This window comes from Tamandua tetradactyla, chromosome X, assembly GCF_023851605.1.
Source record: "Tamandua tetradactyla isolate mTamTet1 chromosome X, mTamTet1.pri, whole genome shotgun sequence".
In the NCBI taxonomy this organism is placed as follows: Eukaryota; Metazoa; Chordata; class Mammalia; order Pilosa; family Myrmecophagidae; genus Tamandua; species Tamandua tetradactyla.
In genome coordinates this window covers 64,981,905-65,001,412 of record NC_135353.1, presented here as the reverse complement: position 1 = coordinate 65,001,412, position 19,508 = coordinate 64,981,905, and positions in this window count along the sequence as shown.

Below are 19,508 nucleotides of genomic sequence, written 5' to 3'. Positions count from 1 at the left end.
CTCATTGCAACACATAGGCCAGCACTTGCCCAACCAGACAAACAGGTACCACCACTAGGCCAAGTTGACACATGAACCTGACCATGACAGTCCACCCCTTGACAACATGGCAGCTATATGTATATCACCTTAAACCATGTTTTGGGTCCCTTGGAATTACTGTCACTTCTGAACCAGAGTCTTATAATCCCCCAAATATCTGATCATTTCCTTTTCCCCAATGCACAGTTACCCTGGTAAAAGGCCATTGGTCTCCTTGAGGAAGACTTGGAGGAAGATTAACAGTATATATTTGTAGCAGTGTAACAGGGTTCTCCCCCAAAGGCACCTGGCCTCCACTTCATTCAAGGGGCTCTGGGTCTGTAAACTCTCTCAAGTCTGGAAATTGATTAAGGGGCTTTGACTTTGTGTTTTTGTAATTCAGGTTAGACTTCTGTTCATTTGACCTAGAACTCTTTTGTTTATACATTTCAAACAAGAATTTAGTAGATTGACCATCTATTGTATTTATAGGTACCCTATGATTTATTAGTCAATACCACAAATCTCTGTGAGTCATATAATTTTGACTCCTGCTTTGTGTTTGCTGTCTATTATAATAGCTGCATCTACCCTGTCTTTGGCAATTAAGTGCTGCCACCTGGCTTCCGCCAACTCGAGATCCAGTCATCACCATCATGTTTAAGGATTCCAGCTCAGTAACAGCAGTTCCTACAGTAGTATCTGACCTATAGAGAAGTGTAACTGCAGAGCTCTTCAGGGATGATGACTCTATTCTCAGAAATTTATTTCTCAGTGTTCTGGTAAAAGGTGCATCCTCTGGACATTCCTGGGGTGTAAGAGCAGGCTTTGCATGATAAATTCACTCTAAGCCTGTGGATCCCCTCATCTACATTATATCAAGGCAGTTCTGGCATTTCAACCTCAGGTAATGTCGACCACCTTTTGATCCATGTTTCAACCAACCATCCAAACAGTTAATGCCTTTTCTAACCCCTTGAACTATAACATTAAATGCAGAATCTCTGCTTAGTGGGCCCATATCAGTAAATTCAGCCTGATCCAGCCTTATATTCCTCCCACCATTATCCCATACCCTTAAAATCCATTGCCACACATATTCCCCGATTTCTGTCTATATAAATTGGAAAACTCACACAGTTCTTTTGGAGTATAACATACCTCCTCATGTGTGATACTGTGTACCTCACCTTTAGGGGCCTGTTGGGACTTTAGTCTAGTTATAGGTCTGGAAGAAATGAGGGGTGGGGGTGGGTCATGAAAAGAATTACAAATATCTTCCAAGCCATTTGCTTCAGGGCCTTCATTTGCAGTTTCATCTGTGAAACAGGATTAATCACTCTAGGGCTAATCCCTTCAGAAGGAGGTTGGGCAGCCAACTCCTCATGGCAGGTGACTATGTCCTCAGGGCAGACTATTACAGAGTTATCTAGAGAAGACTCAGCATGACCTAGGGTTTCAACCTCACCCCCAACATCATTATTAATCCATATGTCATCATCCCATTTTTCAGGGTCCCAGACCTTTCCAATCAATGCCCTCACTTTAATGGCAGACACCATGAAACATTAAAATTTTAGTTTACTTTATAAAGTTGCTACTCTAACAATAAGATTCTGAGTCTGATTTTCAGACATCTCAATTCCACCGCTACAGGAAATAAGATTTTCCTTCAGGATACTCATGGAAACTTCTACATCTGTCAGACGGTGCTTAAGTGTCTCGTTTGAAGCCAAAAACCCATCCCTTTCACTCCTTAATGTATCCAGTGTATCTAACAACAACCAGCCAACATTTCTATACTTCTTATTTCCACAAAGCTCTGTAAAGGTGTTAAAAGCATTATCCCCCACAGCCTGGCTTCATATAAGTGAAGCATTAGGAGAACCAAATGGTGATATTTTGACTATCTCTTTTGCCAACTCACTCCATGGATTGGGAGTGTCATTCTGATTATGGGAACCAAAGTCCTTAGTGCCTTTGAGTTCAGTCAGAGTAGAAAACTATTCATAAAAACCCATTTTTAAGATTCTGTTTCTTAAGAACAACTCCTGGTACCAAGTTGTATTAGTTAGGGTTCTCTAGAGAAACAGAATCAACAGAAAACACTCACAAATATAAAATCTATAAATGTGTTGCATGTAACCATGGGAATGCAGAGTCCAAAATCTACAGGGCAGGCTTTGAAGCCAACGATTCTGATGGAGGGTCTGAGTGAACTCCACAAGAGAGGCTCGCCAGTTGAAGTAGGAAGAAGAGCCTGTCTCTTCTGAATCCTCCTTTAAAGGCTTCAGGTTATTAGATTAAGTATCACTCATTGCAGAAGACACTCCCCTTGGCTGATTACAAATGGAATCAGCTGTGGATGCAGCTGACATGATTATGATTTAATTCTATGAAATACCTTCATTGCAACAGACAGGCCAGCATTTGCCCAACCAAACAGGTACCATCACCTGGCCGAGTTGACACATGAACCTGACCATGACAGGTACTGACATTTTTTTTTAGACATAATACTATTGCACTCAATAGACTACAGTGTAGTGTAACATAACTTTCTTAAAGCAGTTTTATTGAGATAAATTCACACTCCAAGCATCCATCCAAAGTATGTGTACAATCAATGTTTCTCAGTAAAATATGCATTCATCACTACAACAGATTTTAGAACATTTTCATAACTCCAAAAGGAACCCCCCTTACCCCTTATACTCCCCTCCCTATTGTTGACACTTAGCATTGGTGTGGTACACTTGTTAGAATTGATGGAAGAATAATAAAATATTACTGTCAACTATAGTCCACGCTTTGCATTAGGCATATTTTTCCTGTATGCCCCTATATTAACACCTTGTTAATGCTCTTTCACCTTGTAATAGTGACATATATTTGTTATACTTCATGAAAGAGCATTCTTATATTTGTAGTATGAACTGCAGTCATTCACAACAGGGTTCACTGTGTTGTACAGTCCCATGTTTATTCTATAGTTATCCTTCTAGTGATATACATGACCCTAAAATTCCCCTTTCAATCACATTCACACACAATTTAGCATGTTAATTATATTCACAATAATGTGCTACCATCAACTCTATACATTTCCAAATGTTTACATTCAACCTAATTAGAAATACTTATAAATTAAACATCAACTCTACATTTTCTACCCTCATTCTATCTCCTGGTAATGTGTATTCTTGATTCTAACTCTATAAGTTTTGCTTATTATAATTAGTTTTTGTTAGTGAGCATATGCAATATTTGCCTTTTTGTGTCTAACTCATTTCACTCAACATAATGTCTTCAAGGTTCATCAATGTTGTCACATGTATCAAGACTTCATTCTTTTTACAGCTGAGTAATACTCTATTGTATGTTTATACCACATTTTGTTTCATGAGTTGATGGACACTTGGGCTGCTTCTGTCTTTTGGCAATTGTGAATAATGTTGCTTTGAACATCGGTGTGTAAATGTCTGTTCATGCACCTACTTTCAGTTCTTCCAGGTATATACCCAGTAGTGGAGTTGCTGGATCATATGGAAGTTCTATACTTAGCTTCCTGAGGAAACACCACTCTGTCTTCCACAGTGGCTGCACCATTTTACATTTCCATCAGTGCTGAGTGAATGTTCTTATTTCTGTACATCCTCTACAACCCTTGTACCTTTCTGTTTTTTTTAAATAGTGGCAACTATACTAGTTGCAAAATGATATCTCATGGTGGTTGTGATTTGCATTTCCCTAATAGCTAGTAATGTTATGCACTTTTTCATATTTTTTAGCCATTTGTATTTCTTGGAAAAATGTCTATACAATTCTTTCCCCATTTTTAATTGGGTTACCTTTTTATTGCTGAGTTGTAGATTTCTTTATGCATTCAGGGTATCAAACCCTTATTGTATGTGTGATTTCCAAATATTTTCTCCCATTGATTAAACTGCTTCTTCACTTTTTTGGCAAATACCTTTGAAGCACAAAAGTTTTCAATTTTGAGGAGGTTTATTTGTCTACTTTTTCTTTCACAAGATCTTGAAGATATTTCCCTACATTTTCTTCTAGGAGTTTTATGGCTCTTGCTCTTATATTTAGGTCTTTGATCCATTATGAGTTAATTTTTAGATAAGATGTGAGATAGGAGTCTTCCATCATTCTTTTCTGTATGGATATCAAGTTTTCCTAGCACCATTTCTTGAAGAGTCTAGTCTGCTCCAATTGAGAGGACTTGGCAGACTTGTCAAAAATCAGTTAATCAGGGGACAAGATAGTTACATAGTGAGGTGTAGAATTTAGTTCTTCCTCCAGAGCAGCTAGTAAATAACCAAGAACTATATGAAACAACTGCTGGGGGGACATCAATGACTGGGCACACAGTGTACACCAGTTTGGAATGGGTTAAATGGCTGAGATCCCACACAGAATGCAAGTCGCCTGAGCAGCAGAAGCCAGTGCCCCTCCCCCATAGGCACAGCAGGCTGGTTACTCAAGGGGAAAGTAAACAGACTTTACTAGTAGTAAGGGATTAGCTCAAAAAGCTCTAGTTGAGGAATTAATAAACAAATTCTTACTACTGAAAACAGGCCCAAGCACAGATGAAACGAAAGGAATCAGGAGTTTTCATCCTGGCAGAGAGGGGGTGGGGCTGATTAAAAAAAAAGGCTTTTTGAATTGGCCATCACAAAATACTGGGAAAAGGCTGGAACCCAAGAAAAGGGAGCACATAGAGCCTGGAGAAACTTAGAGCCATGTACCAACTAGAGCTCTTATTTGGCTAATTCAGGAAGCAGTGTTCCAGCTCTGAAAAAGTTTTTGATGCTTTTTTAACCTCTTAACAGCTCATTATATAGAACTGCAAGCACTCTTAGGGTCTACCACTGCCCTAGGCAAGGGTGGAACAAAGGCATGTCTGAGAGACAAAGTACCTAGTCAAGTCAAAGAGAGCGATTCCTTAAAGGGCATATCTTCCCTGAGAAAAAGGGGACAGAGCCCAGCTCAAGTGGAGGCCCACCTTCAGGAAATTCAAGCCCCAGGGTCTGGAAAACAAAAGCCATCAAAGCCCACCTACTACTGCAGCCTCTGTCTCAACCATGCCCCTGTCAGGGAGAGTCTGCTGGAATTAAAGGTGCTGTATTACTGTACACTGATGGGAAGCCACAGGCATACAAGTGCCACATACAGGGTAAGATAAGAAAATCACAGAACTGGAGGCTTCATAGGAAAGTCTGACAACTTGCTGGGTCTTACCCTCAGGGAAAGCTGGTGCTGGCTACTCTCTCCTCCTGACATGTGGGCCTGTCTTATCTGGGAAAATCTGACTGGGGAGATAATATCTGAAGAAACCCTCCCTAGAAAAAGCTCCATATTGGCAGGACAAGAAATATAGAAACAAGAACTAAAAAATTCTGATCAGTTAAACAGAGCTTATACTACTGGTCTAGAATAAGTTGAAGTGAAAGTCAAAGAACAGATAGGAAACAAAGCCATCCAGAAAGAAAGTCTTGGGTAAAACAGTAAACACAAACTCCAGAATAAACTAATGAAGTAAATTAAATGCCTAGACACCAGTAGAAAATAATGAGACATATTAGAAACATTGAAGATATGGCCCAGTCAAAGGAGCAAACAAAACTTCAAATAAGATACAGGAGTTGAAAAAACTAATTCAGGATGTTTGAATTGACATGCAAAATCTCATCAAAAATCAAATCAATGAGTTGAGGGAGGATATAAAGAAGACATTGGGCAAACATAAAGATGTACTCAAAAATTTGAAAGGACAAATTTCAGAACTTATGAGAATGAGATGCACAATATAAGAGATAAAATAAAAGTGTAAACCTACAACAACATATCTTAAGAGGCAGAAGAAAGGGTTAGTAAACTAGAGGACTGAACATCTGAAATCCAACACACAAAAGAAAATATAGGGAAAAGAAGGGAAAAATATTAGCATGGTTTCAGGGAATTGAAGGACAACATGAAGTGAGTGTCCCAGAATGAGAAGATAAGGTAAAAGGAGGGCAAAGACTAATGAAAGAAATAATCACTGAAAATTTCCCATCTCTTATGAAAGACATAAAATTACAGATCAAAAGAAAGGCAGCGTAGCCCAAACATAATAGATCCAAATGAACATACTCCAAGACACTTACAAATAAGATTGTCAAATGTCAAAGAAAAAGGGAGAATTTTGCAAGAAGAAAGAAAAAAGCAATCCACCCATTCCATGGAAGCTCAATAAGAATATGTGTGGATTTCTCAGCAGAAACCATGGAGGTGAGGAGGCAGTGGTATGATATATTTAAGATTCTGAAGGAGAAAAAATGCCAAACAAGAACCCTAGACCCAGAAAAACTGTCCTTCAAAAATGAGGGGGAGATTAAAATATTTTCAGATCACTGAGAGAATTTGTGCCTAAGAAACTGGCTCTACAAGAAAAACTAAAAGGAGCACTACAGGCAGATAGGAAAAGACAGGAGAGTGAGGTCTGGAGAAAAATGTAGAAATGAAGACTATCAGTAAATGTAAAAAGAGAAAAAAATTAGATAGACATAAAATCTGAAAGAAAAAATGGTAGAAGAAATTACTTCTTTTTCAGTAATAACATTAAATGTTAATGGATTAAACTCCCCAATAAAAATACATAGACTGGCAGAGTGGTTTGAAAAACAGGACCCTTCTAGATGTTCTCTATAGGAGACTCACTTTAGACCCAAGGACAAAAATAGATTGAAAGTGAAAGTTTGGGAAAAGATATTTTACACAAACAACAAACAGAAAAGAACAGGAGTAGCTATACTAATATCTGACAAATTAGACTTCAAACGTAAAACAATGAGAAGGGAGAAAATAAGGCATTAAGTATTAATAAAAGGAACAATGCAAGAAGAAGACATAAGAATCAAGAATACTTGTGCGCCAACTCAGAGTGTTTCAAAATACATGAGACAAACAATGACAACACTGAAGGGAGAAGGAGTCACCTCTACCATAATAGTTGAAGATTTCAATTCCCTGCTCTCATCAATGTATAGAACATCTAGACAGAGGATCACTAAGGGAGCAGAGATTTTGAATAATGTGGTAAATGAACTAGGCTTCACAGACATATACAGAACATTACACTCCAGAACAGCAGGATACACATTTTTCTCAAATGCTCATGGATCATTCTCAAGAATAGACCAAATTCTGGATCACAAAGCAAGTCTCAATAAATATAAAAAGATTGTAATTATGCAAAACTCTTTCTCAAATCATAAAGGAATTAAGTTGAAAATCAATAACAGGTGGAGGGCCAGAAAATTCACAAATATATGGAGGCTAAACAACATACTCATAGAAAATTAGTAGGTCAAGGAAGAAATTACAAGACAAGTTGGTACATATCTTGAAGCAAATGAAAATGAAAACACAGCATATCAAAATTTATCGGATCAGCAAAGAGAGGGAAATTTATTGCCTTTAATGCCTATATTAAAAAAGAAGAAAGAGCAAAAATCAAGCAATTAACAGTTCACTTGGAAGAACTAAAGAACAAATGGCAAACTAATGGCAAAGCAAACAAAATGAGAGAAATAATGAAGATTAGAGCAGAAATAAATGAAATTGAGAATATGAAAATCAACAAAATGAGAAGTTGATTCTCTAAGAAAACCAATAAAATCAATGGACACTTGGCTATGTTGACAGACAGAGAGGGAGGGAGGGAGAGAGAGAGAGAGAGAGAGAGAGAGAGAGAGATTGAGAGAGAGAGAGAGAGAGAGAGAGAGAGAGAGAGAGAGAATACAAATAATTACAATCAGAAATGGAAGAGAAGACATAACCACTGACCCTGAAGAAATAAAGGAGTTAATGAGAAGATACTATGAGCAGGTATATACTAATAAACTGGACATCTTCCTTGAAAGGCAAGAAAAACCAACATTGACTCAAGAAGAATTAGATGACCTCAACAAACCAATCACAAGTAAAGAGTTTGAATCAGTCATTAAATAGGTCCCCCCAAAATAAGTTCAGGAACAGAGGGTTTCACATGTGAATTCTTCCAAGCATTCAAGAAAGAATTAGTGCCAATCATGCTTGAACTCTTCAAAAAAATTGAAGAGGAAGAAAAGCTACCTAATTCATTCTATGAATCCAAAACACTGTAATACCAAAGACAAAGATACTACAAGAAAATAAAATTACAGACCTATCTCTTTAATTAAATAGATGCAAAAATCCTCAAGAAAATACTTTCAAATTCAGTCCAGCGGCACCTTAAAAAAATTGCACACCATGACGAAGTGGGATTTATTCCAGGTATGCAAGACTGGTTCAACACAAGAAAATCTATTAATGTAATGCACCATATCAATAAATCAAAGCAGAAAAACCACATGATCATATCGATTTGTGCAGAAAAGGCATTTGACAAATTCAACATCCTTTCTTGTTGAAAGCACATCAAAGGATAAGAATAGAAGGGAACTTTCCCAACATAATAATATGAAAAACCCACAACTCACAGCTAACATCATTCTCAATGAGGAAAGACTGAAAGCTTCCCTCTAAGATCAGGAACAAGACAAGAATGCCCACTGTCACTATCGTTATTCAACATTGTGCTGGAAATTATAGCTAGTGCAATTAGACAAGAAAAAGAAAAAAAAGGCATCCAAATTTGAAAGGAAGAAGTAAAACTCTCACTGTTTGTAGATGTCATGATACTATATGTTGAAAATCCTCAAAAATGTATAACAAAGCTTCTAGAGCTAATAAATGAGTATAGGAAAATGCCAGGGTACAAGATCAACACCCCAAAGCCAGTAGTGTTTCTATACACGAGTGATGAGCAATCTGAGGAGGAAATCAATAAAAAATTTCCATTTACAATGGCACACAAAAGAATCAAATATTTAGGAATAAATTTAACTAAGGTACAAAAGACCTTCGCACAGTAAACTACAATAAATTGCTAACAGAAATCATGGAAGACTTAAATAAGTGGAAGGGCATATCTGTTCATAGACTGGAAGACTAAATATGGTTAAAATGTGAATTCAACTCAAATTGATTTATAGATTCAATTCAATATCAGTGAAAATCCGAACAACTTATTTTGTAAAACAGAAAAACAATAATAAAATTTATTTGGAAGGTCAGGGTACTCCTAATAACTAAGAAAGAAAAATGAAGTAGGAGGTCTCATACTTGCTGACTTTAAAGCTTGTTACAAAGCTACAGTGGTCAAAACAGCACGATACTGGCATTAAGATAGATATACTGACCAATGGAATCAAATCAAGTGCTCAAAAATAGACCTTCCCTGGGTTGGCCATGGTGTCTCAGCAGTCAGAGTTCTTGCCTGCCATGCCAGAGACCTGGGTTTGATTCCTGATGTTTGCCCATGCAAAACAAACAAACAAAAAAAAACCTTCTCATATATGGATAATTGATCTTTGATAAGGCAGTTAAGCTAATCCACCTGGGACAGAGCAGCCTCTTCAATAAATGGTATTTGGAGAACTGGATATTCACATGCCAAAGAATGAAAGAGGATCCCTATCTCACATGCTATACAAAATTAACTCGAAATGAATCAAAGACCTGAACATTAGAGTTAAGAGCATAAAACTTTTAGACAAAAGTGTCAAAAGCCAATCCATCTCGATGTGTTGCATTCTGGCAGCTTTGGCAGACTAAAACAATGTGATCGCCTCAAAATTAAGCACTTTTTGCATTAAAAAACTTGGTCATGAATGTAAAAAGGCAGCCTATGCAATAGGAGACAATATTGGAAACCACATATCAGATAATGGTTTAGTATCCAGAATATATAAACAGATTCTTCAACTCAACAACAAAAAGACAAACAATTCAATTTAAATATTGGCAAAAGGCATGAACAGAAAATTTTCCAAAGAGAACATACAAATGGCTAAAAGACACGTGAAAAGATGCTCAACTTCACTGCCTATTAGGGAAATGCAAATCAAAACCACAATGAGCTACATCTCATATCCACTAGGATGGCCATTATATATATATACACACATATAACAGAAACGATAGGTGCTGGAGAGGATGTGGAGAAAGAGGCACACTTATCCACTGTTGGTGGGAAAGTAAAATGGTACAACCATTGTGGAAGGCAATCTAGTGGTTCTTCAGGAAGCTTAGTATATAATTGCCATATGATCCAGCAATTACATTGCTAGGTATCTATTCAGAGGATATGAGGGCAAGGATACAAATGGACATTTGCACATCAACATTTATAGCAGCATTATTTACAATTGTCAACCTATGGAAACAGCCCAAATGTCCATCATCGGATAAGTCACTAAACAAACTGTGGTATATGCATACAATGGGATTTTACACAACTGTAAGACAGAATAAAGTCATGAAGCACGTATCAAAGTGGATTGACCTTGAGGATATTATGCTGAATGGAATTAGCCAGAAAAAAAGGATAAATAATGTATTATCTCACTAACATGAGCTAACATTAATGAGTGAACTTGGAGAATTGATGTTAAGAACATAGGTTATAAGGAGATAGAAATAGGTAGAGATTCAGCATTTGTGCTGAAGGAATACAGATTGTGCAATAAACTGATTTAAAAAATTCAGATATGGATAGCACAATACTACTTGATTGTAGCACAATATGTAAGTACACAGAATGAAGCTGAATGTGGTATGATAGAAGGAGAAGGGCTGGCGGCACATATGAAAGCAGAAGGAAAGATAGAGGGTAAAAAAAAGATAGAGGGTAAAGACTGAGATGGTATAATTTAGGATTGCCTAGAGTGTACAATGATAGTAAGTAAATGTACAAATTAAAAAATGTTTTTGCATGAGGGAGAACAAATGAATGTCAATATTGCAGGGTGTTGAAAATAGATGGTATATGGAAAAAAGTACAATCAATGTAAGCTAGGGTCCATACTCAACTGTAACATTGCAATATTCTTCCACTGAATTTAACAAAGGCATTATGCCAAAGCTAAATGTTAACAGGTGGGGAATTGGAAAGGGGTATGAAGTCTTTGTGGAAGAAAAGGAAATGTCTTCAGATAGAGTATGGTGGCAAAGTCTTGTCTATACACTTAGGTTGGATTGTATGATGTGCGAAAAAACTATCTAAAAATGAACAGAGAGAAACAAGTGCTGGAGAAAATGTGGAGAAAGTAATGTACCTATTCACTGTTGGTAAGGGAATGGGAGGTGCAGCCCCTTGGAGGGCAGTGTGGTTGTTCCACAGGAGGTAGGCGTGGGTCTGCCATATGATCCTGAAACCCCATTGCTCAGTATATACCCAAAAGAACGCAGTCTGAGGACATGAATGGATATTTGCACACTGGTTTTTATGGTGGCAGTGTTCACAATGGATGGAGGTGGCCTAAGGGTGCAGTGATTGAGGGATGGAAAGGAGAACTATGGTGTATTCATACAATGGACTACTGAGCAGCCACAAGGAGGAATGAAGTTGTGAGGCACACAACAAGATGAATGAACTTTAAGGACTATATGTTGAATGAAATGGCAGAAACAAAAAGACAAATATCATGCCTCACTCTTACCGAACTAACTATAATATACAAACTCAGATAACTGAAGTTCAGAACATGGATTATCAGCTTGGGGCCTACATTAAGGGATCCTAGATTGTAACCTTTTACAGAAATTACATTTATTCAGGAGGTATAATTGTTATTTCTAAATCCTGAGATACTGAGCTGTTTGTATATACTTTGGTCATTCCCAGAAACTTTGGGTGTTTATGTGACACCTGAGACTCAGAGTTAGAGCTTTGAAGCTATGGAAGTCAGCATTACCCTGCACAGTAATTGTTAAAAAAAAAGTTGAAAAAGTGATCAAGTTTCAACTAGAGATATAAATGAAGTTGGTCTGAATAGGACTTAGGTAAATCAGAACACAGGGTAAAAGAGGATATCGTCCATATTTTTTTTGAATGCTGTATGATGGGGTAACATTTCATTCTTTTTCTGTGTGAGTATCCTGTTATTGCAGCACTATCTGTTGAACTTTATTTTGTTTATTTTGGCTGGTTTATTTGTTTGTTTTGGATAAGCATGGGCTGGGAACTGAACCAGGGTCTCCCACATGGCAGGCAAGAATTCTACCACTGAACTACCCTCACACCACATATTGTACATATTTTAAAACTTCAACTTCTGTGTGAGACCAAAGGGACAGATGTTTATTTATATTTTTGGTAGTGCATTACCTAATTTAACTTTTATGGTCAGTTTAACTGAATACCATTAGTATGTGGAATCTTGAATAATGCATAAGATCTTGTTGGTTTGTCCAAGGTAGTGTGATGCCCTGATATGTCCCAGAGCAATGCAGGTAGTGAATAAAACAGTGTTTACAAATTCCCCTTGTGGGACTAGGGAGAAAGGAGGAAAGTTCAACTTCCCCATTTGGGGATTTCCTGATATTCTCACAAGCAGTGAGGACAACGAAATCAAAAGGCTAGTCCTCAGTCTTGGGATTCACCCCTATGAAACCTATTTCTGCAAAAGAGAAGCTAAATCTATTTATAATTATGCTTAAGAGTCATCCCCAGAGTACCTCTTTTGTTGCTCAGATGTAGCCTCTCTCTCTAAGCCAACTTGGCAGGTGAACTCACTGCCACCACCCATATGTGACTCCCAGGGATGTAAGTCTCTCTGGCAACATGGGCCAGAACTCCTGGAATGAGCCAGGGCCTGGCATCATGGGATCAAGAAAACCTTCTTGACCAAAAGGGGAAAAAGAGAATTGAGACAAAATAATGCTTCAGTGCTGTGAGATTTTAAATAGGGTTGATAGTTTCCCTTGGAGGTTATTTTTATGCATTATGTACATATCCCTGTTTAGTTTTGGAGATACTGGAGGGAAGTACCTGAAACTATTGCTCTGTGTTCCAGAAGCCTTGAGTCTTGAAGATGATTATATAATGATATAGCTTTCACAATGTGACTATGTGATTGTGAAAACCTTGTGTCTGATGCTCCTTTTATCCAGGGCATGGACAAATGAACAAAAAATAAATAAGAATAAAAAATAAATAAATAATAGGGGGGATAAAGTGTAAGAAATAGGGTAGATTGAAATACTGGTGGTAGTATGAAATACAATGGTATTTCATGGTCAGTGAGGGGGAAGGTTAAGGGGTGTTGGGTGCATGAATTTCTTATTTTTTCATTTTCTTTCTTTTTCTGGGGTGATTCAAATGTTCTAAAAACGATCGTGGTGATGAATACATAACTATGTGATGATTTTGTGAGCCATTGATTGTACAAAATGTAGGGACTGTATGTGTGTGAAGATTTCTCAATGAAAATATTTTTAAAAATCGTTTAATCATGGATGTAAGGGTCTTTATCTGAAATCTGAATCCAATCCCTTGTTCAATATATCTATCTTTATGACAGTACCATGCTGTTTTGACCACTGTAGCTTTGCAATATGCTTTAAAGTCAGGAAGCTTGAGTTCTCCAACTTCTTTTTTCTTTTTCAGGATGTTTTTCTCTATATGTGGCCCTTACACTTCCAAATAAATTTGATAATTAGATTTTCCACTTCTGAAAAGAGGGCTATTGGAATTTTGATTGGAATTGCATTGAATCTATAAATCAATATGGGTAGAATTGCCATCTTATCAATATTTAGTCTTCCAATCTATGAACACAGAATGTTTCTCCTTTTATTTAGGTCTTCTTTCATTTCTTTAAACATTTTTTTCTTGTAGTTTTCTGTGTATAGATCCTTTACATCCTTGGTTAAATTTACTCCTAAATATTTTATTTTTTCAGTTGCTACTGTAAATGGAATTTTTTCCCTGATTTCCTCCTCACATTGCTTGTTATTTTTGTATAGATGCAATACTAATTTTTTTCATTTTTAAATTCTTTAAAAAATATGACAAGAAAGAAACACAAACATTCTTAACATATGATCATTCTGTTCTACATATATAATCAATAATTCACAATATCATCACATAGTTTCATATTCATTATCATTATCATTTCTTAGAACATTTGCATCAATTCAGAAAGAGAAATAAAAAGACAACAGAAAAAAATTCATGCATACCATACCCCTTACCCCTCTTTTTCACTGATCACTAGCATTTCAATCTAAGCTTATTTTTTTCTAAGCTTATTTTAACATTTATTCCCCCTATTATTTATTTTATTTCATATGTTTTACTCGTCTGTTGATAAGGTAAATAAAAGGAACATCAGACACAAGGTTTTCACATTGACACAGTCACACAATACTAATTTTTGCATGTTGATCATGTATTCTGTCACTTTGCTGAACTCATTTATTAGCTCTAGTAGCTCTTTTGTACATTTTTAGGACTTTCTAGGTATAAGATTTACCTCCTCAAAAAAGTGAAAGTTTTACTTCTTCCTTTCTGATTTGATGCCTTTTACTTGCCTAAGTGGTCTAGCTACAATTTATAACTCAATGTTGAACATAGGTGGTGATAGAGGGAATCTTTGTCTTTTTCTCAATTTTAGAGAGAAAGCACTCATTCTTTCTCTATCAAATAGGATGTTAACTGGGTTTTCATATATGCCCATCATCATGTTGAGGACGATTTTTTCCATTCCTATCTTTTGAAGTGTTTTAATCAAGAAAGGGTGCTGAATTTTGTCATATGCCTTTTCTGCATCAATTAAGATGATCACATGATTTTCCCACTTCAGTATGTTCATATGGCTTATTAAAGTAGTTGTTTTTCTTGTGTTGAAGCACTCTTGAATGCCTGGGATTAAATCTACTTGATCATGGTGTGTAATTTTTCTAATGTCCTGCTGGATTTGATTTGCAAGTATTGTGTTGATAACTTTTGCATCTATTTTCATTAGAAAGATAGGTCTGTAATTTTCTTTTCTTGTATAATGTTTATCTGGCTTTGGTATTAAGGTGACGTTGGTTTCATAGAATGAGTTAGGGAGTGTTCCCTCGTCTTCAATTTTTTGGAAGAGTTTGAGCAGAATTGGTATTAATTCTTCTTGGAATGATTGGTAGAATTCACCTGTGAAACCACCCAGTCCTAGGCTTTCCTTTGTTGGAAGGTTTTTGATGACAGAGTCAATCTCTTTGCCTGTAATTGTTCTGTTGAGGTCTTTTGTTTCTTTTAGAGTCAGTGTAAGTTTTTCATATTTCTAGGAATTTGTCCATATCATCTATTTTTTCTAGTTTGTTGGCATATATTTCATGATAGTATCATCATATGATCTGTTTATTTCTTTGGGTCAAAAGTAATGTCTACCCCCATTTCTGATTTTATTTCTTTTCTCCTCTCTTTTTCCTTTTTCTGTCTTTCTAAAGGTTTGTCAACTTTATTGATCTTCTCAAAGAACCTGTTTTTGGTTGTTTATTTCTCTATTGTTTTTTTTATCCTCAATTTCTTTTATTTCAGCTCTGAATTTTGTTATTTCTCTCCTTATGCTTGCTTGGGATTAATTTGCTGTTCTTTTCCTAGTTCCTCCAGGTATGTGGTTAAGTCATTAATTTTAGCTCTTTCTTCTTCTTTAGTATACGTGTTTTGGGCTATAAATTTCCCTCTCAGCACTGCCTTCAATCTATCCCATATGTTTCATTATTTTGAGTTCTTGTTTACACATGTCTTGAGATAGCTACTAATTTTTCTTGCAACTTCTTCTTTGATCAAACCTTTGATTGTTTAAGACTGTGTTGTTTAACCTCTGTATGTTTGTAATTTTTCCAATTATCCACCTGTTATTGATTTCTAGCTTTCTTCCATTATGGTCAGAGAAAATGCTGTGTATAATTTCAACCTTTTTAATTTATTGAGATTTATTTTGTAACTCAACATGTCTTCTATCCTGGAGAATAATCTGTGAGCACTCAAGAAGAGCTTGTATCCTGTTGTTTGGTGCTGAAATGTACCGTATATGTCTCTTAGGTTTAGTTTATTTATCATATTGTTCAACTTCTCTGTTTCTTTATTGATCCTCTGTCTGGATGTTCTATCTATTGATGAGAATGTTATATTGAAATCTCTAACTGTTATTGGAGGGACGTCTATTTCTCCCTTCAGTTTTTCCAGTGTTTGCTTCATGTATTTTGGGGTATCTTGGTTAGGTTTATAGACATATATTACTGTTACTTCTTCCTGGTGGATTGCCACATTTAGTAATATACAGTGTCCTCCTTTGTCTCTTCTAACAGTTTTTCATTTAAAGTCTATTTTGTTTGATATTAGTATAGCTACCCCAGCTCTTTTTTTAGCTACTGTTTGCCTGGAATTTCTCTTTCCAACATTTTACTTTCAACTTATTTGCATGCTTGTGCCTAAGATGTGTCTCTTGTAGATGGTACATAGATGGATCATACTTTTTAAATCCATTCGACTAATCTGTTTCTTTTGATCTGAAAGTTTATTCTGTTAACATTCATTGTTATTATTGTAAAATCTGTACATACTTCGACAATTTTATCCTCTGCTTCTTATATGTCATAACTTATTTTTGTCTTTTTACCCTTTTAACTACCCTTTCTGATGATCTTTATTTCTAGACTCTCCTCCAAGCCTCTCTCTCTCCTGTATTTTCCTTTCAGCCTGCAGTATGCCTTTTATATTTCTTGTAGGGCAGGCCTTTTGCAGACAAATTCGCTCATGTTGTTTATCTGTGAATAGCTCAAACTCTTCCTCACTTTTGAATGACAGTTCTGCTGGATAAAGAATTCTAGGCTAGCGGCATTTCTGGGTCAAGATGGCAGCTTAACAACGTGCGCGTTTTAGTTCGTCCTCCAGAACAACTGCTAAATAACCAGAAACAGTACAGAACAGCTCCTGGGGCCACGTCAGTGACCAGACACACAGCGTACCCCAGTCTGGACCAGCTGGACTGGCTGCGAGCACCCCCCAAAACCGTGAGTTCCCAAAGCTGCGGCGGCCGGTGCGCCTCCCCCACATGCCGCTTCCCAGAGGGGAAAGGAAAGGACTTTACCAGCAGCAGTGACTGGGCACAATCAAACGCCAATTGTGGAACTAATTAACAAATCCTGACTACTAAAAATAGGCCCCCAGCTTAGGTGAACCCGATCAAAGTGGAGGTTGCTCATTTTTGCCCCGGCACCAAGGGGGCAGGACTAACAGAAAAAGGGGGAAAAAAAGAAGGAAACAGTTTTTTGTGGCTGTGTATCTACAAAGGCTTGACTGCCTCTGGATACAGCGGCAGGACTTTTCAGGCTGCAACTGCCCCAGGCATAGGCAGAAGTGAGCTCTTTTGGGGGCTTACCTGGAGCCTGTGCCTTCCCCAGGGGAGGGGTGAAGGCCCACCCAGGTGGAATCCCTCCATCAAGGAATTCAGACACCAGTGCTTGGTAATTTGAAGCCATTAAAACCAGCCTACAACCTCTCCTCTGTCTCCAACAACCCCCCAGCCAAAGTTAAAGGTACCGCATCATCTTATGCTGGTGGGACCTGCAGGCAGACAAGCGCCACATACTGGGCAGGATAAGAAAAACAGAGTCCAGAGACTTCACAGGAAAGTCTTTCAACCTGCTGGGTCTCACCCTCAGGGAAAACCGACGCAGGTGACTCTTTCCTCCTGATAGGAGGCCAGTTTGGTCTGGGAAAATCTGGCTGGGGTCTATAATATCTAAGCAGACCCTCCTAAGTGTGTGTGGGGGAAAGGTACCACACAAGCAGGGCAAGAAACAAGAAAACAAGAACTGAAAAATTCTCCTCTGTTAAACAAAACTTAAGCTAAAGGTTCAGATAAAGCTGAATAGAATGTCAAAGAACAGATAGACAACAAATTCATCCAGCAAGAAAACCCTAGATAAAAGAAGTGAAAGCAATCTCCAGAATAAACTAATTAAGGTGATTAAATGGCTAGACACCAGCAAAAAATAACAAATCACACTAAGGAAATTGAAGATCTGGCCCAGTCAAAGGAACAAACCAACAATTCAAATGACATACAGGAGCTGAAACAACTAATTCAGAATATACGAACAGACATGGAAAACCTCATCAAAAACCAAATCAATGAATTGAGGGAGGATATAAAAAAGGCAAGGAAGGAACAAAAAGAAGAAACTGAAAGTCTGAAAAAACAAATCACAGAATTTATGGGAATGAAAGACACAGTAGAAGAGATGAAAAAAACAATGGAAACCTACAATGGTAGATTTCGAGAGGCAGAACATAGGATTAATGAACTGGAGGACAGAACATCTGAAATCCAACAAGAAACAGAAAGTATAGGAAAAAAAATGGAAAAATATGAGCAGGGACTCAGGGAATTGAAAGACAATATGAAGCACATGAATATACGTGTTGTGGGTGTCCCAGAAGGAGAAGAGAATGGAAAAGGAGGAGAAAAACTAATGGAGGAAATTATCCCTGAAAATTTCCCAATTCTTATCAAAGACTTAAAATTACAGATCCAAGAAGTGCAGCGTACCCCACAGAGAACAGATCCAAATAGACATACTCCAAGACATTTAATCATCAGAATGTCCAAGGTCAAAGAGAAAGAGAGGATCTTGAAAGCAGCAAGAGAAAAGCAATCCATCATGTACAAGGGAAGTCCAATAAGACTATGCGCAGATCTCTCAGCAGAAACCATGCAGGTGAGAAGACAGTGGGATAATATATTTAAATTATTAAAAGAGAAAAACTGCCAACCAAGAATTCTATATCCAGCAAAATTGTCCTTTAAAAATGAGGGAGAAATGAAAACATTTTCAGACAAAAAATCACTGAGAGAATTTGTGACCAAGAGACCAGCTCTGCAAGAAATACTAAAGGGAACACTAGAGACAGATATGAAGACAGAAGAGAGAGGTGCAGAGAAGAGTGTAGAAAGGAAGACTATGAGTAAAGGTAAAAAGAAGGAAAATTAGATATGACATATAAAATCCAGAAGGCAAAATAGTAGAAGAAAGTACTACCCATGCAGTAATAACACTGAATGTTAATGGATTAAACTCTTCAATCAAAAGACATAGTCTGGCAGAATGGATTAAAAAACAGGACCCATCTATATGCTGTCTCTACTCAAAGGTCATGAGGCCAAGGACACAAATGGACATTTACATGTTTATAGCAGCATTATTAACAATTACCAAGTGATGGAAACAGGCAAAATGTCCATCAACAGACAGTTGACTAAACAAACTGTGACATTTACATAAGATGGAATATTATGCAGTTGTAAGACAGAATAAAGTTATGAAGTATGTAACAACATGAATGGACCTTAAGGACATTATGCTGAGTGTGATTAGCCAGAAACAAAAGGACAAATAGTGTATGGCCTCACTGACATGAACTGACGTTAGTGAATAAACTTAGAATATTTCCTTGGTAACAGAGACCATCAGGAGATAGAAATAGGGTGAGATATTGGGTGATTGGAGCTGAAGGGATACAGATTGCGCAACAGGACTGAATATAAAATCTCAGATATGGACAGCACAGT